The 24,771-nt window shown below is 38.9% G+C and overlaps 1 protein-coding gene and 1 pseudogene across 6 annotated transcripts in view; one reads left to right on the forward strand and one right to left on the reverse strand.

Moving 5' to 3' along the window:
- The window catches only part of TAFA2 (TAFA chemokine like family member 2), a 416,091-nt gene that overhangs the window by 255,821 nt on the left and 135,499 nt on the right, over positions 1 to 24,771 (forward strand). For 2 of the 5 annotated variants that reach the window (XM_081130400.1, XM_081130401.1), the window contains exon 2: positions 19,386 to 19,541. The exons of the other annotated variants lie outside the window; for them this stretch is intronic. The gene's annotated coding sequence lies outside the window, so the exon portion shown is untranslated. The remainder of the gene's footprint in view (positions 1 to 19,385; positions 19,542 to 24,771) is intronic. 5 annotated transcript variants of the gene reach the window in all.
- On the reverse strand, positions 8,381 to 18,777 carry LOC308553582 (heterogeneous nuclear ribonucleoprotein A1-like 2 pseudogene; annotated as a pseudogene). Its single transcript has 2 exons — positions 18,742 to 18,777; positions 8,381 to 9,422 (listed from the first exon to the last, which is right to left on the reverse strand). The product of its transcript is annotated as a heterogeneous nuclear ribonucleoprotein A1-like 2 pseudogene (transcript).

The raw sequence follows: 24,771 nt of genomic DNA on the forward strand, positions 1-24,771 counted from the left end.
TTTGGATATATACCCCAAAGAATTGAAAGCAAGGTCTCAAAGACATACTTGTGTACTCATGTTCATAGCAGCATTATTCACATAGCTAAAAACATGGAAGCAATCCAAGGGTCCATTGATAGATAAATGGTTAAGCAAAATACACACACACACATACACCCCACAATGGAATATTATTCAGCCTGTAAAACTGAGGAAATTCTGCAGTATAGTACAACATGGATAGGATCTTGAGAATATTATTCTAACTGAAATAAGCCAGTCACAAAAAGACAAATACTATATGATTCCACTTATATGAGGTACTTAAGAGTGGTCAAAATCATAGAGACAGAAAGTAGAATTGGTGGGTGCCAGGGACCACGGGGAGGGAAAAATGAGGAATTACTTTTTAATTGGTATAGAGTTTCAGTTTTATAAGATAAAAAGAATTCTAGAGATGTATTTTTAAAAAGTTCTATGAGAGTAGATCTTAAAAGTTCTCATCATAAGAAAAAAATTTTGTAACCATGTATGGTGATGGATGTTAACTAGACTTATTTCACAATACATACAAATATTAAATCATTATGTCGTACACCTGAAACTAATATTATGTTTTATGTATCATTCTAAATTTAAGAAAAGTAAAATATAAAGCCTTCATTTGTAAATTAGTTCAGATACCTAGAATAAAAGCCAAAAAGAGCGTTCTGGAGATGGATGGTAGTGATGGTTGTATAACATTATGAATATATTTAATATTACTAAGCTATACACTTAAAAATGGTTAAGATGGTAAATTTTATGTGTTTTCTATAATAAAAAGCATCTGGGAAAAAAAGAAATGGATGAGTATATTTTGCTAAAATCAGAACAGATTATACAACTGTGGAAATGAACTACAATTGGATGCAAACACATCTTAGAAATATGTTGACTGAAAAAAAATAAATTTTAGGAGGTTACACAGAATAACACATTTATAATGCTCAACCAAGCAAACTGAAATGATGCATTCATTAAGGATACCTATGAATGTTGCAAATTTTTTTTTTTATAAAAGAAAAGTTAGTTATTACTTCAGATGAAGAGAAGCAGGAGGAGAGCTGGGAAGGAGCACAAAAGGGTAGCTTTAAGCACAGGGTAAGGTTTGTTCCCAAATTGGTGATGGGTTTAATAGGTGGTGGTTCACTGTTATTTAATTATTATGCTTCCTAAATGTACAGACATTATCTGTTTTTATGTGTATCAAATAGTATACAGAAGTAATGTCTCCTTAAATCAGCTATCATAGGGGCATCTTGACTGACAGAAGGGGCAAGGTGCTAAGTAGGTTGGGAAGTTCTCGGTAACTCTAGCCTTCCTTTACTATTTACATCACGATAGCTGATGGCACTGGAAGGAAAGAACGGAGATAATCCCGGTTTCACCCCTTCTCGAAAGCTCGGCTCGGGTTCTGGGCTTCTACAGAAATGAGAGCACGCATTTATCATTCCACTTGACAACGAGACATGTTGTCGGTGCCCGCGGAGCCCTCCTTCTTTACCCTTTCATTCAGCTGGAGAAGTGCTGGCAAAAGCATAAAGAAAGAAATCCCCTGCCAGAGGCTGGCCTGGAAGGCACAGACAGGCACGCAGAGGAGGGATGCTGATGAAAGCAGGCAGATGGAAACCCGGGGACCGAGCCCGCTGACGCTCAGAGCCTGGCGAGGGAAGAGCTTCCCGCGGTGGCGGTGGCCCGGCAGGCTCGCGATGTGAATGTGAATCTGAGCCATTGTCCAGTGCTGTGTATTTAACCGAAGAAATAATTGTATGCAAATCTATGGAATCCCTGGGAAGATGAAAAACATGGAGTTTGGTAGATTATTAAATATTTCATAATGTTGTGGGGCTTTTTTTACTTCCATGAAAGTATAATATAATTAGACCTTGGCTTAGTTTGTGCTTTTTACTGCCATTGTTAATTTTTTTCATTCCAGAATTTTATTAACTCTCCACCCGTGAGTTATGGCTTTCCTTGTGCACTTCATAGTTAGCTTTGGCAAAGTTTAAGGCTTTAATTGCTGTGAAAAGTAAAATAAACAACTGGCTCCTTTTGCCTCATCTGTGAGCATAGATTCTAGGTACAATCCTTTTTTTTTTTTTAAAAAATAGGTTTTTTATTGACTTTTTTAGAGAGAGAGGAAGGGAGAGGGAGAGAGAGAGAAACATTGATGAGAGAGAAACATCGATTGTCTGCCTCTTGCATGCCCCCTACTGGGGATCAAGCCCAAAACCTTGGGCATGCGCCTTGACAGGAATTGAACCTGCGACCTCTTATGCATGGGAGGGTGCTCAACCAACCGAGCCACACCTGCCAGGGTAATACCATTCTTTTTGTTAAAAAAAAATTTATTGAGGTAAAACTGGTATATAACATTATATTAACTTCAGGTGTACAACATAAAAATTAGATTTTTGTATACAGTATAAAGTGCTATGTGGACTTCTGGGACACAAAGTTGAGAGTAACATGGTCCCAGCCTCCAAGAAGACCTCTTGATGGAGGGATTGTCCTAATATGATATATAGGTGTTAACTGTCAAAGACTGAACTGTTGAGGTTATTTTAAAAAATCATGGGGATGTTATTCTTGGCCTTTGTGAATTCCGTTCTCCCTATTTCACTGTACTTGTGATGGCTTTGAAACCCTTGGGTAAATCCTAGGTATCAGGGTTTAAGTTTATTGCAGCATAATTTATAGTAGCCAAGACATGGAAACAATCTCTGTTCCTCAGTGAATAAATGGATAAAGATGTATTGTATATAATGAATATATATAAATGAAATATTAGTCAGCCTTTTGTGACAACATGGGTAAAGATTGAGGGCATTATGCTAAGTGAAATAAGTCAGATGCAAAAATACAAATATTGTATGATCTCATAGAAACAAAGAGTAGCTTGGTGGATGCCAGAGATTGGTGGGTGGGGGAAATCAGGAGATGCTGGTCAAAGGGTAAAAACTTCCAGCTATGAGATGATTAAGTTCTGCGTGTCTAATATACAGCATAGTGAATATAGTTAACAGCACTGTACTGTATACTTGAAAAATACCTAGAGAGTAAGTCCTAAATATTCTCATATGTACGCATGTACGCGTGTGCGCACACACATACACACACACACAGGTAATTATATGAGGAGATGGATGTGTTAACTTACTTTATTGTGGTAATAATTTCTCAATATTTATATATATCAAATCACCCCATTGTACGCCATAAACGTACACAATGTATATGTATCGATTATATATCAAAGCTGACAGGGTGGCGGGGGGCAGGGAACCTATCACCAGAGCCTAGTGAGATCTGTTTTACTTTGAGTGTGTAAGTGGATAGATTGGGGGAGGGAGAGTGTATCCTTTGCAGGGTGGAAGGATGTAGGACTAGGGTTTTTAAATGGAATTAAAATATTTGTCACTAACTTGCGGTTTTAGGGATGGTAGAAAGTTCTTGAGAATATTTGATACATCTTGTTTTTCTCACCTGATTAAGAAAAGTATATTTATGACCTCTTCACCACCTGACTAAATTTCATAGCTTCGCTTCCCCATAGTTCTCTGGCCATCCACCCATCCACCCACCCACCCATCTATCCACCCGTGTTTATTGACTGTCATTTGGCTACCAGACATTACGCAAGGTATATAAGGCATCTTTATGGAGCTTAGATTTTGCTCTGTCTGTGCTCCTTGTGTTCATATAAGGAAACTAAAAAAAGATACTATCAAAGATAGTGGAGGTGGACATTTTAAATTGTTGTAAACATGCTGAGAAAGAGGCCTGTTCAATGTGGAAAGTGTTGGCAGTGTGTAACCATATGTTAATTGGCTTAATAATCATGAGTTTTTTTTCACCCATATTTTATCAGTTCTAATAGCAGTATCAGTTTGCCTTCAACTTCTGGATGCGGATAGGAGATCATTTCTTTAAATATTCAAAAGGATACAAGATTGCTTTAGCTGCGAGCTCTGTGTTAAAAATAACAGGAACCATGCAGACAGTCCTTACTCTGAAACTTTAATAGACAAGGAAATTTTGTTTGCCAGACTATCGCTCTTCTGTTAATAAGAACATGAAGTATTATGGAGCAAACATTTGTGTTCATTTACAAATATCATCAGGACCTCAGGTAACTGACAAATGACTGCATGATACTTACAGAAATGTTCTAAAGGGATTATACCTATTTTAAAAATGTCTTTACTGTTTCTCATTGTGCTCCTCAAAATGCAGCACTGTCTTTTTGCTGCTGAGCTATATTTATAGCTGTATCACTGAATATCTGACTTTTATTTTGGATTAGATCCAATGCAAATATCCACATTAATGCAACACATGCAAAGGTCAGAAGGTCTGAAGTGTGGTTCCCACAGCAACTGACCTTTGTTTCTCTGGAGCTTGGCAGTATTTGCTTTTACTTTGTGTTAGAAAAACTTTTCTATTTAATGATGGATGGCATGGAGCAGTTGTTATGGGAAATGTTGCTTAGGAATGTGTGCTTTCCTTTAGAAAAACTTCGGTTTTGATGTTCTAAAAGTTTGGAGGCTATTGTGCACTTCCCATATTCTCGAAAAATAAAGGCAACCACAGGAAAGTAAAAGTGAACACTTCTTTTTTTCTGAAACAACTATCTAACAATAATTATTTAACAATAATTAATTTAGCTATCAAGCAACTAATTTTGATTATGTTTATATTTGTTTATATGAGTATATAATAGCTGGGTAATTTTGAACAAACGAAAATGTGGTAAAAATACTTTTTTATAAATGAAATATTTTTGTGTAAATGTTTATAAATGGAGTCATTTATCATTTGAAACCAAGAGAGACCACACCCACATTCACTATCTTCTTTCTGTTGAAATGGAAGAATTGCTTCCACTCCTGTCAAAAGTCAACACGTCCATCATGGTTTGGATCGCAGCTCCTCTTAAGGCCTCTGGTCCTCCCATTTTCCCCTCACGACCTTGACTCACGCAGCTCTCCCTCTGGGTCAGGCCATTCCCATCAGCGTGCACACCCCCTCCTGTCCCTCCCCCAGCCCGCGTGCCCCGTCGCTACCACCCTGCTTTCTGTTCACTGTCTCCAGTTCTTCACCTCTTTATTCCCCTCCAATGGGTCTTCTATTGATGTCACTGTAGCTGCTGTTTTCAGTGTCAGCAGGCTTGCTTCCCTGATGCAAAATGTCGTGGTTACTTGTTGAACTCATGTTATTTAGCCCCTAAACAGCAGTACAAACTTTGGACTCACTTGAGTATCTCTTTCTTCTTGCGACACCTTTCTCTTTTGGTGCCTGTGACACCAAACTCTACTGTTTCTTTCTAAGGCTCCTAACAAATGCTTCCTAAACCATTCTTCCTCTGGTCCACCTCCACAGTGTGGAGTACACCAGGTCTTGGTCTGCTCTTTTTCCAGTATCACCCTGACTTAGGGTTGGCAGATTTAGCAAGTAAAAATATAGGATGCCCAGTTAAACTTGAATTTCAGATAACCTTTTTTTTTTTTTAGTGTTTCATATAATATACACACATCACCTACCTGTCTATCTATTCATTGCATAGACTATAGGGATATATTTTAGTATAACTATGTTGCATTCATGTTTGGGACATACTTATACTAAAAAATTATTCATCGTGTCTGAAATTCAAATTTAACTAGTGTCCTGTATTTCATCTGTAACCCTAGGCAAGGTAAGCTTATTCAGTTGCTTGGTATGAAATACTACCTGTATGCCCCAGAATTTACCTCTCGCTAAGCTCTAGTTTTGTGCTCTCAACTTCGGAAGTAACATCTTGGATATCTGCCTTCTCAAACTTAATACATCCAAGTGAGAATTATTTATCCACACAAAGACCCTTTTTAAAGAGACCTTTAAATAATGTCAAACAAATCGTCGTCATTTGCCCTGGCGTTTCAAAGCTCGCCCCACTTCTTCTCTCCCGTGGCTTCGCACTGCACTCTCAATAATCCAGATTCCTAATCGGAGCCAACAAGGCTGTGGCCTGACTCTTGCTAGTACCTCCCTTTAGACTAGTGCTTTCCTTCTCCAGCCATACTGCCTCCTCTCTGTTTCACTCTCTATTTTTATACACTCCCCCCCCAGGACATGCTTTCCCCTCTTTTCTCATGGTTTGTTCCTTTGGCTAATATCTTCCTCACCATCCTCTCCTCTTATCTCATGTTGCTTCTACCCTTTCATCACTGTCTATCACATAACTGTTTTATTTATGACATCAATACTTGAAATCACATTGGTGCTTTCAGGCATTCATTTATTTTTTCTCTTCTGAAACATAAATTCCATGAGGAGAGGCACCTTGTTTCTTTTGTTAATTATTTTATCTACAGCTCCAAGAATAGAACATAGTAGGTACTCAGCAAATATTTGTTGATGTTTGAATGAATGGTTTTCTAAAATAGATTTGAGCTGTAATGTGTCATGAAAATCCCAGCATATTTCCCTTCCTCAGCTTTGAAGACTGGTATAGAATGAAAATATTTCCACTGCTTCCCCCCCCCCCCCCACTGGCACTTATTCTGTGATGTTGAGTTGGAAATGTTGGTGAAAAAATAGCAATCAGCACCAACTAAAACACTGAAATGGTTTCATCTGCTGGTATGAGCTGGCTCTGTCCCCAAGGAGAGAAACCTGACATATTATATCCAGTCAGGATCCTGCAATGGATTGTCTTTCAAAGGCAAATTTCAGCCTGTCAAGAGGTGGAGAAAATGATTTGTGACCTGAGAAGATGGTAGATTAATATTTCTGAAACACTGTGCACTAAACCCCCTGTAGCTACTCGTTTGTTCCACTATTAAGACCTCCCTCCCTCTGGTACAGGAAATGCTTTGCTTGAAACAGCATCTTTGCTTTGATATAGACATTTCCCCTGCCCCGAGATGGGGTTTCCCAGTGAGGTGTAACGATCATTAGCCCCTTTGGACAATGCAGTTGCTGAAACAGACTTGGGTCTTTATCTCACAGCTGCATTTTGGAGTCAGAAGGCCCTGCATGTCTCGGGGAAGCTGTGATGTATGAAGCAGAAAGGAGATTGATTTTCCACAAGGTACCTTGTACCTGGAGTAATGAGAGTGGCAAATTACTTGCTCACTGAGCAAACATGACAGGAATGTCATAGAGTGAATTTATATGTATGCAAACATGCTGGGGTCACATAGGTGGGAATTCCACAAAGTGACCTTATCTCTGGAAGACCGCCCTCCAAATCACCACCTTGTACCGGGGAGGCCACGCTCAGCAAAAGCTGCATGATAGCTGCTTAAACACAAATGCTTCTAATGAGTAATGTAATGCTCATGGTACAGTGCGAAATAGGATAAATCGTGGTGCCATTTTAAAATGAGAGTCTTCAACTCACAAGCTATTTCTGGTGTTCATCTTGGATTTTGTGGCAGTGGAACATAAAACATCTACTTTAATAGAGTAAAAGAAATGGAGTGATTTGTCCTAGTCATGGTAGGCCTTTAGAAACTCTCATTTGATAATGGGAAAAAAATCATTGGTTGACGGGGGAGCAGGTAATTTTTCTATGTTTAGGCAGCCCGATGCACACACTCTTCTCAGAACATTTGGGGCACACAAAAGGATTTTAAAAGTCTTTCAGTGGCAGAAGGAAATGGTGGTAATATTAGCCTAAAACATTTTTAAGATTTCTAGCTTAACGGTTTACACAATTCACTTTAAGCACTGCTGATGCTTTTAGCTGTAAGCTATTTAAAAAACACGTTTACAATGATAATTTTGTTAACAAGTTTGAAAGTCTGCCGATTTTAGCAAGTATTCCTGGATTTAGAATAATTTTTTTGTTGTTTGATATTCATTAATGTTTCCTCATTTATGTCTGTGCCTGGCACCATGTTTAACGTAAGGCACCTCAGAGATCAGAGGAGCAGTTCAGGCTCTCAAGCGGCTCATTCCCAGTAATCCAGATTGTAATGCAAAATAAATCCAGAGGAAATGAACCTTGTTAAACCCAGTTGTGGGGACTGAGCCCTGGCGAACAAGGTGGAACACAACAATCTAAGGTGCCTTTTCTCTGCTTCTGCCCTCCTTGGATTCCAGAATATTGATTAGAATAGTCGGTGGGGTCCAGTTAGTCCAGATAGTCATAAACAACAAATGGTGACATCCTTTAACTTGGTACTTTATGGGACAGCAGAAAGTGTATGTTTTCTGTGTGTCGCACACCATCCTAAGCGTTTCATCTGTGGTAGCTAATTTAATAACCATGCTACTCCTGTTAGGTAGATCCAGCAGGAGCTCCACTTTGCAGACAAGGAGATGATTGGAGAGTGGATGAAATAGCTTTGCCAAGTCACGCAGGCGGTTAGCAGTCAAGGCCCACCTGCTCATGGCCTTCGATGACCACAGGGCTGTTTAACCTCTGCTGGGGAGGACCGAGGAACTTTGGTTGAAAATAACTGAATCTACACTTTAAATAAGAGGCGCACTCTGCCATAGGGGTCAGAGCTCTGCCTCCAAAGTTTCCTCCTTTCATGGGTCCTAAATTTGAAGATTGATTGTTGTGATTGCCAAAATCACTGTAGCTCCCTCCACCTCCACAATTGCTTCGATCATTTGCAAACCTATTATTATAGCCATCCCCATAGCCACCATACTCACGACCACCACGGCTGCCAACAAAGCCACCTCGCCCACTGACGTTTCCTCCACAACCAAAGTTGACATTCCCACCACAACACCTCCGAAGTTTCCAGAACCACTTCGACCTCTTTGGCTGGATGAAGGGCTAGCCATCCCTCGCTTAGACAGGACTTTCCTTACTTCCCAGTTGTGGCCATTCACAGTATGGTATTTCTGAATGTGGACAGTCTTGTCTACACAGCCATGGTCATCAAAGGTTACAAAAGCCAAGCCTCTCTTCTTGCCACTGCCTCGGTCAGTCATGATTTCTATCACTTCGTTTTCCCCGTACTGTTCAAAACAATCTCAGGTGGTGTTCTTCAGTGTCTTCTTCACCACCACTGACAAATAGCTTTTTCACAGTTCAGTGGAAAAGCACCAGGTCTTCGAGAATCTTCTCTTGAGACAGCCCTCCCTGGTGCCATACTCTTCCATCCACTTCCTGTGGCCCTGCATTCATGGCTGCACCACCTCCCCCACGGTGGCACCGTGACACGCCCACAGCCTCCGGGGCACCTGGCGTTTGGGCCTGTCGCCACCACACAGGCTGTGAGCATTCCCGTTGCTCAGCGTGGCCCCTCACACTCACCGGTTGTTTCAAAGCTCAAACCTCCAACAAAGAGCTTCCACAGCTGTGCGGGCTCTTTGGGAGACTGACTTAGACAGGACGACTGTGGAGGGGAGACTTCGAGGATGCTTACTCTGCAGCGACCACAGGCAGCCAGCTGTCGCAGTGGCAGAAGGGTTTCACACCGCCAGGAACAAAGCTCAGCAAGGGGGGAGAGCCAGAGAAGTGACAGGGAAGCCACAGGTTACAACAGATTTGTGAGCTCGGCCAGGCACACTGGTGGCAGGGCCTAGCTGCTACAAAAGAAGACGTATTTTTAGACAGTACTCGTATGAATGGGCAAAAAACTTAAGGACTGTATTTGTGACTAATTGTGTCACAGGTTATTTTAGTTTCTGTACTGTGGAAAGTGTAAAGCATCCCAACAAAGGGTTTTAATGTAGATTTTTTTTCGCACCCATGCTGTTGATTGCTAAATGTAATAGTCTGATCATGACACTGAATAAATATGTCTTTAAAAAGATAAGGAAATATATTTTAAATTTTAGTATGTGACTGACTAAGACATGTTTATGTACAATTACAAATGGTGTAGACTGGAACTCGGGGTTTCATCTCTCTGACCTAGTCACTAAGAATCCGGTAATACCTACACCTAGCTCCACTCTGAAATTCTGTTCCTTTAGGTTCTTTAGATCCTCTTGTGTCTCTACACTGTTCGTGCCACATACCAGTGTATGTCGGATTGTTGCATTCTTGCTCAGGGCCCCTAATTTTTATTCTAAGAGTCTTTTGATCCATGTGATCCTTTAAAGTTCAGTCTCTCACTGACTTTCTAAGAAAGGTGGCATCCCTTAAAAGCTGCAAAATGTGAGTTGCTTTATGTACTGGTTATGCTTGCTTTGCCCGCTTTCTCTGTGTGTTGGGGGGATGTGGCTCCGGTTGCTTCCTTCTGAACCGAGTGATCTTGTCCACGCGGTGTGTGTTTTAGGCTGCAATTAAGATTTTAATTTACTTTCGGTGGGAAAAGCCCTGGCTGTGACTGGAGCTAATGACAAACTGCCCATTTGTCAGGAACGTGAACACCTCCTGGCTCTAATCCCTTAGGGATATTCTGGTTTCACCATTTCATCTTTCAATTGTATGGGCTACACTAATAATAGAAATTAGCCAACACTTTAGTGTTTTCCATGCGTCAGGCACCCTTCTATAAGTGCTTTATATATCTTAACTAATTTAATAATAAGGCTAGCGTTATTGGATAGGCAACACTATTTTCTGTGTTTAACAGATAAAGAACTTTCACACAGGTAGAAAGTAGTCAAGGAAAACCGAGGGCTCCAGACCTCCCTGCTAAACAGTTGCTGGTATATTGAAGGCAAATCAGCGTGTCCTGGGAGGGTCATAGAAGTCTTCATGGAAGAGTTGATTTCAGCATAGCACTGATTTTTTCTATTTGACTCTCTCTGTAACTCTTGTAACTATGTGTTAGATACAGTAGCCTGCATCTAATTGTTGAGCATTAATTATGAGTGAGGCCCTACTGTAAGAACTTCATATGTGTCAATGCATTTAATAATCCTCACAGCTCTTGAGAAAGGAATCATTTTCCCCCGCATTTCATAGTTGAAGAAATTGAGGCACTTGTTAATTTTGTCCAAAGGCCCAAAGTTGGTAAATGTCGAGCTAGGACTTGAATGCAGGACGTCGCGCTCCTGGGTTACACATCCACTACTCAGTATTATCATGAATGCTGTCAGTGTCAAATCAGGTGCCATAACTGTAGCTGAGTAATGTATACCAATTCAGGGGCCACACTATTTATCTTCTGATGTTTTAGATGCCTCTAAGAGCCAATAATATAAAACAGTACAAGTCAAGAACTAATCTTTTTTAATGTTCATTTCTTTTAATTAGACTATAAGCCTCAAGTGATCAATTCTAGCAAGTTGACACAGATGGAAATAGTTGGGACCCAGAATTTGACCTTGGCACTATTCGGGCCTGATGATGGGATCAGGCCCAGCTTGGGTCCTGAGGGAATTTCCCTTCTGGTAGGTGAGGCATAGTATCTAGGAAGTAAGGCAAGAGCAGTGTGGTCCAGAGAATTCTTATCAAGGGAAGGAGAAATATGAGTGAACAATCAGTGTCAGGGAAGACTGTGAGGAGGTGGCAAAGACAAGGACTGAATTTTAGGGACTGCACTCCAGGGGTGTGTGTTGGAGTGAGTGTGGGGTTGGGGGAGGGAAGCAAGAGCAAAGTGAAGTGTTTTACAGCTGCTCCGAAGGAGCCAGGCCTGAGAAAAACGGTAAAAGCTCAGTTTCCAGAACTGGGACGCCACGAGAGAGTCAGACAGAGAAATGTGATGTGAGTCCCATGGTATGGGGCCAGTTCTCCTTCAAATTCATATTCCAACTGCTAGGGCTCATCCTAATTATTGGAGGGAGGCCTGAGCCTAAAGGAGGTGGAGGCTTTGGGAAAAAAATGCTTCCTCCTTTATCAAAGGGAGGCCTTATGATACCTTCTTTCAAATATTAACCAATTATTTGTCCTAACTGTGGTGAGTATTGCTAGGTGTAGTTGCATTCCATTGGTTGTACTTACAAGGTTCCTGACTGGTTCCTGAGATAGAGTGAGGACGGTATTCCTGGACATACTGTCTGCCTGACACGGGAATAAAAACTCTGAGGAGAGAAAAATCACCGATATCAATAATATTATCTGCGTGAGAAGGTGGGCGTCTGGCCTGTTTAGAAACGGCATAATGTCAGTGGTCAAGTTGCCGGCATGAATGGAGGAGTGAAGCGTGTAAGCCGAATAGCAGGCAGTCCACAAGCATTGCTGTTTACCATTAGGGACCATCATGCAGTTTTCCAGCTTACAATTACCTTCTTAAATACATTTTAATATAGGGGCCCGTTTTTATTTCTTATACCTGACTCTCAATAAAGAGTCTGGTGAACAGCAAAGGTGACCTGAGGTGCTCCCCTGATAATTCACAGATTGGATAACGTCCCCACGTAGACTAAAACAATTTTATTGTCACCTACATTTGATGTTTGCACAACGTGGTGTCAGCAGATGGTGTCAGGGGTTCTGGGAACTTGATGTTTTTGCACAGTTCTCAGGACAGACGGTGTAGAACTAAAGAGGAATAAAGGAACAAACAGTGCAGCCCTGCTCCCTGGCCATGTGCCCTCTTCCCCCTTTTGTGCAAGATGGAAACTCGTGCAGTTCAGGTCTCTCTGCTACTCATCTGGTGCACAGCATGTCCACAGATGTTGCTGTAGAAGAATCAAGGCACATGTAGCCAGAGGACCTGGAGGTGGGTCCTAGAGCTATCACTTGGGGGGAGGGGGGGATGTCCCTAGCGGGTGAGTCACTTCATCCCCGAGCCACAGTTTTCTTATTTTTGAAATACCTTGTTCCAGGTGTAACTCTTTTTTTAAAAAAAACACACAAAAACATATCTTTATTGATTTCAGACAGAGGAAGGGAGAGGGGGAGAGAGAGGTAGAAACATCATTGATGAGAGAGTCACTGATCAGCTGCCTCCTGCACGCCCCCTACTGGGGATCGAGCCCGCAACCCGGGCATGTGCCCTGACCGGGAATCGAACCGCGATCTCCTGGATCCTAGGCTGACGCTCAGTGGTTGAGCCATGCCTAGCCGGATCCTAGGTCGATGCCCAACCGCTGAGCCACGCCGGCTGGGCCAGATGTAACTCTTATTATTTCGTTCCACAGTTTAGGATGAAGTCAAATGAGACTGCTTACTTTTCCTACTCCTTGCATGTCCCAAATTCCATGTCTTTCCCAGGCTGTTCCTTTGACTGGGAGTGCCTTTGTTTTTATCATCTCTGCTTTTTAAAATCTTTACTCATGTTTCAAGGTTTAGTTAGTTTATTTTCTTCTTCAGACCCAGATTTAACACTTATTGAGGATGTTCTTAAGTGTCAGAAGTAGTGAGGGTGCTTCACATATTTTATCTAATGCAACTACAAAAACTGTGCAGTAAAATATATTTAGATAAATCTGTTTATTCTCTCCTGAGTTTTTAAAAAAGGATTTGAGAAGGCCAGAAGGGCCAGAAGATTGGTAATGTTTTATTTATTTTTTTGTTTTATAGATAGGAAAACTGGGTTGAAACAATTTTCTTTAGTTCTTAGAACCAGACTTGGGCAAAGATATGATTAGATTCCAACTCAGAATTTTGACTACTGGCCTCACCCTTTGTCCTATTTGTCAAAATTTTATGAAGGTGCCTTTGACTCCCTAAGTTTGGCATGTCTCTCTGAACTACTGCAGTCCTTTAATACTCCATACATTGTTCTCTTACTTACATGATCTCAGAAACATTACTTCTATATTCTTTTAGGAGTCCTTTGAAGGAAGGAAGGAACTGGGGCTTGCTGATCTTGGTATCACAATGCCCACCATAGGGCTTTGTATAAAATCACCATTTAATAATAGTTATTTTGGATGAATGCATGACATTTCCCCAAGCCAGACTTTGAGTAAGCAGCAGCATGTCCCTTAAGTTTGTCTGATAGCATGTGTGTCTGTGCTGACTGTTTAATAATTACTGTGTACCAATGACACATGTATAGTAAACAATACTTTGACTATGTGATTTCATGCTAAGTGTCTTCTGAATTTAATTAAAAAATGCCATTATATTTTTTACTCTTTGGGAATTCATGGAAAACAAGCAATACATTATCACAAACTTATTTAAAATTAATTTATATTAAAAGACGAATTATTTTGTTTACCATGTTATCGTCAAAACTCAAATTAAGAATTTACAATGTTGATCAGAATGTAGGCTCCATGTGTGTAGGGATCTTGCCTGTCATTTTCACAGCTCTGTCACTAGTACTGAGAGTAACAGTAGATGTTTAATATTATTTGTTGAATGATTCGTGAGGCTGTAGTTTTCATTAGGTGATGAACCTTTGACTCTTTTGATAAATAACATTATTAGGATTAAAACTTGTAAGACATTATCATATAGGTTATCTCTTTTGATCTTCCCAACAACCCTGTGAAATATTTAAGAAGAATTTTATTTCTTTCATTTTACAAAAAGTAATGATAATAATAATTAGCTGAGGCTCAAAGAGATTGAATGACTCCAGAAATCATCTACCTAAGCAGTAGCAGCTGAACAAGACTTGAATCCAAGTATTCTTGCTGCAAACTCAGCATTCTTTCTGTGTTTTCAGACAGTCCGAGAAGAATATAAACAGAAGAGAATGTTGGCCACGGCAACCATGCTAGATACCTTTTTACAGCTAGAAAGTTACATGTAGTACATTGAAGTGACTATAGCATCTGAAAGATGGTACCACCAAGGAAGCGATGTTACTGAGTTTGGTGCAAGAGTTGAAATGAGGGACTTCTGAATGGTCCTTTGAGCCTGACACGAGGAGAAAAACTCAGTACCACCATTTAACTCTCCATTTTCTTCCTTTGCCCCCCATTTCCCAGCTTGTCTGAACCATAGGCTGTTTCAAACTTCAGATCTTTACCCGTCTTCTCAACATCCTTTTGTACTCTGTAGTTTTGTTCTTACCAATTGAAAAGAGCCAGCTGACTTTGGTATTTTTATACCTTGTGCTTTATTGTTTTCCTCCAGTGTTTTCCACCCACTGCCCAAGTGCAGATGCCGTGATTGCTGCTTCTAGCCCAAGACATCTGCTTTTCAGAAGGCCCTTTTCTTTCTCTCATTCCCGATTATAATCTTTATGTGCCGCTGCTAACGTACAGCATCAGCTCTTGTCCCTACGAGAATGAACACTCTGCTTTCAGCCTCTGGATTCTCCCATGGAAGGCAACTTTGGTTTTGAGTTGCACGTATATAGTAAACATCTTCAAATCTAAGGGCCTTAAAAGCACAGTTATTTGATATAAAAGCACTCATTTGAAGTCCCATATGTATAATTTTCAGTGAGGCAAATAAAAATTACAGATGAAATAAATAATTCATTTAAGGCCACTTTTTTCTTCATATGATCCCTTCCTGCTTTGCTTTCTCTGATCCAAGTCGGAGTTCGCATAGCCTATGACTAGAAAGCACTGTCTCTTCTAAAGCCTACCAAGAAAAATGATGGCTTAGATCAGAAGCCACACACTGGCTGCCCACAGGCTGGATTTGGCATGAATAATGTTCTTAAAAACAGAATTAATTGAGAACATTTAAAAATTGAGAGATTTCAGATATGATTCTGAATTTCTGGCTTTTTAGAGAAATGGTAGGGAAAGGCAGAACAATTCTCACATTTTCATGTCATCAGTGGGCTGGAGCTGAATGGTTTCTGGAGGTGAATTGGAGGGTAAGATTGAGCCCCCTTTTCACTTACCTGACTGCTCCTACTGGCTTCATCAGAGATTTCTAAACAGCTAGTAGCTTCTTCCCTTCCTCCCTCCCTTTAGAATTATAATGGCCAATAGTTAGCCACATTTATTTTCAAACATATATAATTTGCCTCTTTCTGAGCACATCTAAAAAAAAAATCCATGGTCAAGGTATTTTTTATGATAAGCCCAGAAAAAGTATAGTAGGAAATATTTTTAAATGTTCTATTTAATGTTTGGAAAATATGACATTAGCATCATTGTTTTCATTACCAAACTTTTCATGGAAAGAATTTTGGACCTGGAACTAGAAGACCTGGTCTTGAATTCTGGATTTGCCACTTACTAACTTTGACCTTGAACAGGTCATTTAACTTCTCTGAGTTTCTCTCCTCGTCTTCACAAGGGGAATGATTATGTCTGCCAGCCTCAAGGTCATGTGTGTCAAATGTGATCATGGGTGTGGAAGTTCTTCGTATACTATATGGTGCTGTGCAAGGGTAAGATATTTTGTGGAGAAGCAGAGCTATAGCATTTGGTTTCTCAAGGAGCTTGGAATCTGGTTACAGAGACAGGACTTATATGTCAGGTAAATAACACTTGGAAGTACCTTTCTGTCTACAAAGGATAAAAGCATTAAATGTTATCAGACCTAAGAAAAAGTGCATGATTATCCACTCAAAATTAAAAAGACATATTTAGTATTTCTTTCATTTATTCATTTGTTCCACAAATATTTATTCTGCATTTACTCTGCAACAAAAAACCTACTGAGTGCTGGAGATAAAGTACTGAAATAGAAAGGTTAAGATCTTGCTCGTATGGAATTTGTATTCTGGTAGGGGAAGAGAGGGACAATAAACAGACAGATCATTATAACTTCAAATACTATTAAGTTCCATGAAGAAAATAAATGCAGGTTATATGACAGAGCTGATGAGCAGAGCTATTCTCATTATGACTCTTGCCATGTTACTTTTTTCCTTCATTTTTATTGCGATAAAATACACATAAAATTTATCATTTTAACTGTTTCTGTGGAATTAAGTACATTCACAATATTGTGCAACCATGACCACAATATCCATTTTCAGAACTTTATCATCTCAAAGTGAAACTATGTCCATTAAACAATAACTCTCCATTTCTTCTTCCCCTCAGCTCCAAGCAACGTCCATTCTATTTTCTGTCTCTATGAATTTATTTGCCTATTCTATATAGCTCGTATAAGTGGAATAACATAATATTTTTAAATTTGTGTCTGGCTTTTTCCACTTAGCATGTTTTCATGCTATGTTGTGACACGTATCAGAATTTTATTCCTTTGTAAGGCTGAGTAATATTACATTGTATATACACATCATGGTGTTTATCCATTCACAAAATGACCTATTTTAACATGACTTGGTAATAAGTCTAATTTGTAGAATACTTTACAAAGCACCATAATATCCATGATACATGGTGAGAATAGTGTCAACTCAGGGAATATTGGTTAAACTGTTGCAAAATTGTGGTTATCTGACACAGATGTTTTATATAATATACTATCTAATGTATCTTGAAATCCTGTTACCAACAGTGAAGTAAGAGTATATAAATTGGGAGGAAATAGGGGAGGCAGCTTTTTAGCAAATATAAAATGACAATGGCTATAGAGTGGACCAGTTCTACCTACTCCCTATTGTAGGACTTTCCTCTACGTAGGGTGTCCTGAAGCATTTTTCAAAAGTAGATTTAGGTAAGAGGCTTCTACCACCACCTTGGTAGAATCTAATAAATATCGCCATTGGGAAAATTTCTTAAGATTGCCCATTTAACCACTTGAGTGCTGCTTTGCAGTATGATTGCCTACTGATAAAAAAAAAAAAGGCCTGCTCTGTGCAAGTTCATTCGTAAGAATGTTAGGAGTAAAAAGAAATAGTTGATGGCAAAGGTAAAGTTAGTGTCCACAGCAGGCCCTTGAAGAATGTCTTTCATTCAAGGTCATTTCCTTATAACTTTGATGAGATGCCGTAGCTAATTGTTCATGTCACTTAGCCTTTGGTAAAATTGGTTTCATTATATGCCATTTAGCTTAAAATCACAGAAGCTATTTACTACGTTATGTGAGGACTTACTGTATTATGTGATTGAGTATTCAGGAGAGGAAGTCCCAGATATTGGAAAAAGGTAAAAAGTGAGATTTAAAAAGGAGCAGAAATCTTGTTGCAAAGGAACAAGCTGAAAGAATATATTACAGAGCTTACTGTGGGCGGAGGTTTATGGCACATAGTGGTTGCAGCTTTCCTTCTTAATCAGCTGAGTTCTCAGTTGCTTTAGCTATTAACTGAAAGCTGGGTATAGTACTTTGCTATGTTAAAATCTGATAATCCACTTTTGCTCAAAAGGAACTCATTACATGTTATGTACAAATATCGAATACATACAAGACGTATGTGTAAAATGTAGTTATAAAAATGTAAGCAAAATAAGCCAGTCAGAGAAACACAGACATCACATGATCTCACTCATATGTGGAATCTAATTAACAAAATAAACTGACAAACAAAATAGGTCCAGAGGCATGGATGCATGGAACAGACTGAGAGACCTCAGAGGGGAGGGGTTGGGGGGACAGGAAGAGATTAATCAAAGAACTTATATGCATGTATATATATATATATAGCCCCTGGACATAGGCAGTGATGTGGTGAAGGCCTGGGGCGGGGCAGGGGCTAGGTGGGATGAGGGACATCTGTAATATTGTCAGCAATAAAACAAATGCAGTTGTCGTCATCACTGTCCCTTTCATCGTGCGTTGTGAAGGCGTGCTCGGAGTTTAATGCTGGTTGGTACGCGTAGTTGTCCAAAAGTCTTGCTTAAACTACCATTCGTAGAGCAAAGTGCAAACAGACTCTAATGAGCTAGATTAAGCAGCCTCTTCTTGAACTTCTTTTTTTTGGTTTCTTTTGAGGACAGAATGAATGGCATGTCTTTCAACACATAGCTGTCGTTGTCTTTCTCATGGCTTAGTTGAACTTTCATAGTTTTTGATGGTACGGTGAAGGGAGTTAATGCCTGTGCCTTTTGGGGCCTGCTTATATGAGGGGAGGCTTCATGTTTTCGTTCACTTACCTCCGAGGGGTTCTGTGTTGAGGGGAGCTCAGCCATGCTGCAGGGCTTTACTGGTGAAGGTGTTTCTCTCCTGCCTGCATGGTGCTACCTAGTTAGTGTTTGGTGGCTTTTCGGCCACAATGAATGACTGAATCGCAGAGGGAAGGCTCCCTCATACCCGTAGCTCTAGCCACAGTGAGGATATGTGTCCTTCTTGGACTACAAATTTTATCCTAACAAAGAGCCCTTAAGGATTAATTATTTTCATCATTCTCACTTATTCTTTGGCTCCTTTGCTAACATGAAGGAGAAGGAGCTGGGGGTGGGGGGAGTGGATTTCTTCTGTGGCCTCATTTCCCAAAAGAACACGTACACTAGAGTAAAGGGAATAGAAGTACTTAACCAGTGCCAGTGGTAATAGAGTAGACAGATATTTAGAATTGAATCCATGACCATGAATTATTTGCTTTAATAACTATAAGAGTTTTATTAAAAAAGGAAAAAAAAATATTTTGTTATGAACACTGTATGTGGAACTTACATGTTACGTGCAGAGCTAGCTCTGTTTTTGCCATAATAATCACAAAATTAAATGCTAGGATTGTGATTTAGCTACCAGTAAAAGGGGACATATGATTGAAAGTTTTCTTTCTTATTCTATTTAGTGAAACTCCACCCAAGAGTTGCGAAATGTAGCCATTCCTATGTCATTCAGGAGTGGATGCTTTGTGGGTTGTCTACACACCGCCTGTCTCCTACCACCTACACCTGGCCACCTTGTGTGACATAGCGTCGTTGCTGCTGTAAGAGGGTGGCAGAAGGTAAATCCAAACTTGTCTAGTTATTGACAATGGCCTGGAGTTTATATAGGAAAAGAGAGAGAATTGTATAAGCTAGGTATTTTTCAATTAAATAGCTTTATTACATTCTAAATTTTAGCTTCGTTACCCTCAAATTTGCTTATGGCTTATTGTTTGACATCACCTATTGCTTGTTACAGAGGGTTCAGTGTGAAATCTCACTTTGATTTTACCAAAGAATCACACTGCCTGTTTTTGGGGTGGGGGGTGGGGGGGGGGGTGGGAAAGAACAGATTTGGATCCTGGAAGCAATAGTTCATAATTTTTTTTAAAAAACAAATGGTAAGGACAGGGGAACTAAATACAAAACAGAAATACAGAGAAAGAAGGTAGCTTAAGGTTAATATTGTGAAGTGCAAAGAGATATGAAATTTAAATCAGAGATAAACTATCCTCAAACTACCTACAGTTAGTTATTGGGAAAGGAGTAAAATGACTCAACGGGGAATGTCAGAATGATGGACATGTGATCATCATTGTCTTCTGGATGCCTTGTGGTGCCTATAAGATAGAAACGAGTTCAGTCAACTGGTTATCCCCTATTGAATACAGAAGTTAATCATAGAGTAATTTTAAATGACTGCTGTGTCATAGCCAGCATTTATAGGTTGCTTACTGTGTGTCAGGATCTGTGCTTAGAACTTTACATAAATTAGCTCATTTAGCACCACTCTGAGGCAGATACTGTTATTCTCATATTATGGAAGAAGGTACTGAGGCTTTGCGAAGTTAAATAGTTGACAGCAAGCGTGGAGTGAAACCTTGACATCCAGTGTCTGGATTCAAGTCTCGTGCTCTTAATTGCCATAGTAGACTAAATGTGATACATTTTAAATCAGAATACACAATTCATATCTTCAAAATTAGTCAGCAGAACTGCAGGCAAATTGAAGAAGTAGTTTTCAGACATCCCTTCTTGGGTATGTATGTAGAAGATATTCAAACAAAAAACAAATGAAGATTTTTTTATTTTAGTCTCTACTATCTTCTATGAAATTCTAAGCTTATTTTTCTTTAGACAAGCATGTTTCAGACTACAAGTCAATGTTAGTTTCTTGATTAAAATAGTATAGCTGAAAACTAGAGTAGAGTCGGCGGATTTGGCAACTAAAATGATAGGACACACAGTTAAATGTGAATTTTAGATAAGTTGGATAAGGGGTTAATTTGTAAAATATATAAGGAACTTCTAGCACCTAACAGCAAAGGAAAAAAGATTTGAAAATGGGCAGAGGGCCTGAAAAGACATCTTTCCAAACAATACATACAAGTGGTCAACAGGTACACGAAAAGGTGCTCAACATCACTAATCATCAGGGAAATGAAAATCCAAATCACAGTGAGTTATCACCTCACACCTGTTGGGATGGTTATTATTAAAAAAACTCAATAGATAGCAAGTGTTTGTGAGGATGTGGAGAATAGGGACCCCGTGTACACTGTTGCTAGGAATGTAAAATGGTACAGCCACTATGGAAAACAGTATGTATGTTCCTCAAAAAATTACAAATATAAATACCATATGATCCAGCCATCCCAGTCGTGGGTGTCTCTCCAGAAGAATAGAAATCAAGATCTTAAAGAGATGTTTGCACTCCCATGTTCATCACAACATTATTCACAATAACCAAGATATATAGCGCATACAATTAACAATATGATGTGTACTTCGAAATGTAAGAGTGTAGATGTCATACTAAATGTTCTTAACACACACAGACACACACACACGCAGCACAGGGTCACACGGAAACATCTGGAGGTATTGACGTGTGTGCGCCTTGATTATCGCGATGGTATCATGGGATGCCTTTGCATCCTAAGGCATCAACTCGTATATATTAAATATGCACAGTATTTCTGTATATCAATTATATCTCAATGAACCTGTAAAAAAAGATAGATTCCAAATTGAAATTGACATTCTGTATTTTATCTGAAAACTCTGTCTGAGGTTGCCACTTGTGCTGTAGCAATTCCATTAGGTCTGATCTCAATAGGCGGGTATCTGGTAGACAGTGGACACTTAACTCTGAAAATTTCAACTCACTTTTCACCAGGCCACTCAGGCAGTGTGTATAAATGGTAAAGGGTACATCGTTTCCAGAAGGATCACTTTATAGTCCACAGGGCACAGTAATGAGCTACAGTAGTATTTCCTTTATCCAGGAGCTTGGCAATGAGGTGATTTTCTTTGGATGATTTTCTTGATAATCGAAAGCTAGAACTTCATTTTAGCCTTTTTAAGTACATACTTGTAAAAATGGACCACATACTTTTGGGACCCATTGCAGAGTATGCAAAGCATCGTTTAACTGCTGTTGTGATGAGAACTGAGCCAATGGGCACCAGATTTGGATTCAAGACTCTCTTCTGCCACTTATTACTTATCTTCAAATGATTCTCTCAGATTCTATATGTAATCTGGGAATATTAATACATGCAGAGCTTAATTCTTATGAGGATTATTAAGAGTTATTATGAGGACTGAATGATATATTGAATGAGCGAGTACATTTTAAGCCAGTACATTTGAAACCATAAAAACATGCATAGTAATATTAATGACTTCGGTTAGCATGCTGTGTTCTACGTATCTGTAGAGGCATTTGAGGAATATTTGTTCTTATACTTAATAATCCCAGAATGCTGTACATTTATAGATTTGATGTCTATTTTCTGATATCCAAGTATCAATATTTATTTTGCAGAGCCATCAGAAGACTGTTAATCAGCCCTATTACATTTTTAGCTTGTGGGATCATATTCTTACCTTCCAATTCTATAGACTTAGAATAAATTCCTAAAAGTAGGTTTATTTATCACCTATGATTAAAACGCATGAGCTCTTTTATTTGTTGCTCAAAGACTTTTTATTCCCCACTCATTCCTAGCCAGGAGGCTGTGTTCCAGATGTTGTTAATAATATATAACAATAGCTACAGTTAGAGTGTCTATTCTGGCTCTGGGTTAAATGCTTTATATACATTGTATTTATTCCTTACAGCAGTCCTACCAATGTGTAATAGTATTAATGCATCCCATATGTGGGCACAAAGGCTCAAGTTGTTAAGCAGAGTTGACAAATTCATTTAACTATTACATGTTGAAGTCAGGATCACACTCAGGCAGGTATTTCTGATTTACAAGCTCATGGTCTAAGAGTAGGACCTTTGAAGAAATAGTAACACCTCTCATTTATCATATGTCTTTTATTAAGTCCAAACTGACATGATTTCTTGTTTATTATAATGACATTCCTCTTTGAGAAAATAGATGACATTCCCATTTTATATATAGAAAAAGAAGGTAAGTGATTCAGCTGTAATTGACAGATGCACAGTGTTGTGGTTTAGTCTAACCCTAATCATTTCATGGGTCTTTCCAGTGCTCTCATAATCTCAAATGATTGTTTTATTTTGCTTATAACATTTTCATGTTTTGGGTATTAGAGCTTAGAGTTTTGGAATATTGTATGCTTCTGGAGAAATCATTTAAATGACAATACATTTCTATTTCCTACTATTATAGTCTGTAGGTGGCAAAGGCATTTGTACAAAATCAACACTTTGTCTGTACATTGTTAAGCATAAAGCAAACACACTCCTGGGTTTTTGTACCCACTCAAATTGCAGTATTGTGGGGAAATAAATGGAAATACAAAATTTGGGTGAAGAAAGGAGGCAATTGTGGTTTTTAAATGAGGCCTGAATTTGCTGCTAGGCAATCTTTAGAAACCAATGGAGATTTCTTGGCTAAATCTCCAGGGTTGACTTTTTAACAGAATGGAATCCAAAAAGTAAATTTATCATGAAACACTGATGTATCAAAAAAGATGAGAATTTTAAAATGGATGTTTCAATTCAGAAAAAGTTGAGAAACTTGTTTAGGTTTCAGTCTTTGTTCTAAACTTACCTAAGAAAATATGAGCTAATTGGGTTAATCATATGACTGGAATATGAAAATCCAACTCTAAACCTTTGATGATAATTTACTAGATGGGAAGTCCAGATTCTAATTGTTCAACAGGGAGATTCTAATTCAAGTAATGTATGTGGCGAGTGTGGTGTGAAATACCATAATGTGATGATCTTGGATATATGATGTAAAATAAAAACAAAATGAATAGCAATAATAAAAAATGATTAGAATTGACCACTCAGATTCTGGATTATATAACACATGATGTAGGATTATTGGTAGGGTTACATGATTATCTCTTAAATTTATTACTATATGTTTTTATATATACAAAATACATACATACATACATACAGGCATCCCTTATATTTTAATACACATCTATATCTACTTAACCTCTATCTATCCATCTATATATATCTATCATCTATCTTTCATCTATCATCTATCCTATCTATATCTATCTAATATCAATACTGCTATTTATCTACTTCAAAGATAATTGCTATTTCAGTAAATAACTTGGATATTCTAGATGCATTCATAATCTTTATAATAAAATTATAGTCAAGTTGGAGGTTATTATTGGATAAAATCAGCAATGTAGTAAAACTTGTGGCTCTAGATGTCCTATTTTGTAGGAGGATTCTAATAACCTATCAGCAAACAAAAAATGACTTAGTTTTGGAAGATACATTTTCTTCTCTATAAAATGTGGAAATTAAAAGTAATAATAACAGCCCTGGCTGGTGTGGCTCAGTTGGTTGGGCACCATCCTGTGCACTGAAAGGTTGCCAGTTTGATTCCTGGTCAGGGCACATGCCCCATTGCGGGCTTGATCCCTCGTAGGAGGCAGGCAGGAGGCAGCTGATTGATGTTTTGCTCTCACATCTATGTTTCTGTCTCTCTCTCTCCCTCACTCTTCCTTCCTCTCTCTCTCTAAAAATAAATAAAAATGTTTTAAAAAGTAATAATAGCAATAATAATTTATTGTAATTATAACATTGTAATAATAACTTATACTTTTACTAAAACTTTTCTTTATAGTCCAGCCTCCCTTTGGTATCTTTAACTTCTCTCTCCCTTCTGGCTCATTCCCATCACCTTGTTAAAAATCTCTCAAGATGCCACTCTACCTTTATTTCCCTTCTCTGTGTGTTTCCTGAAAGATCAATCTAGACTGTGTTTCCATTTTTTCCATCTCCCACTCACTCCTCTTCTAACTTCATATTGTGTCACTCCACCACACAATATGTGGACTCTTCTTGCT

The sequence above is a fragment of the Miniopterus schreibersii genome, assembly GCF_964146895.1.
Source record: "Miniopterus schreibersii genome assembly, chromosome: 2".
Lineage (NCBI taxonomy): Eukaryota > Metazoa > Chordata > Mammalia > Chiroptera > Miniopteridae > Miniopterus > Miniopterus schreibersii.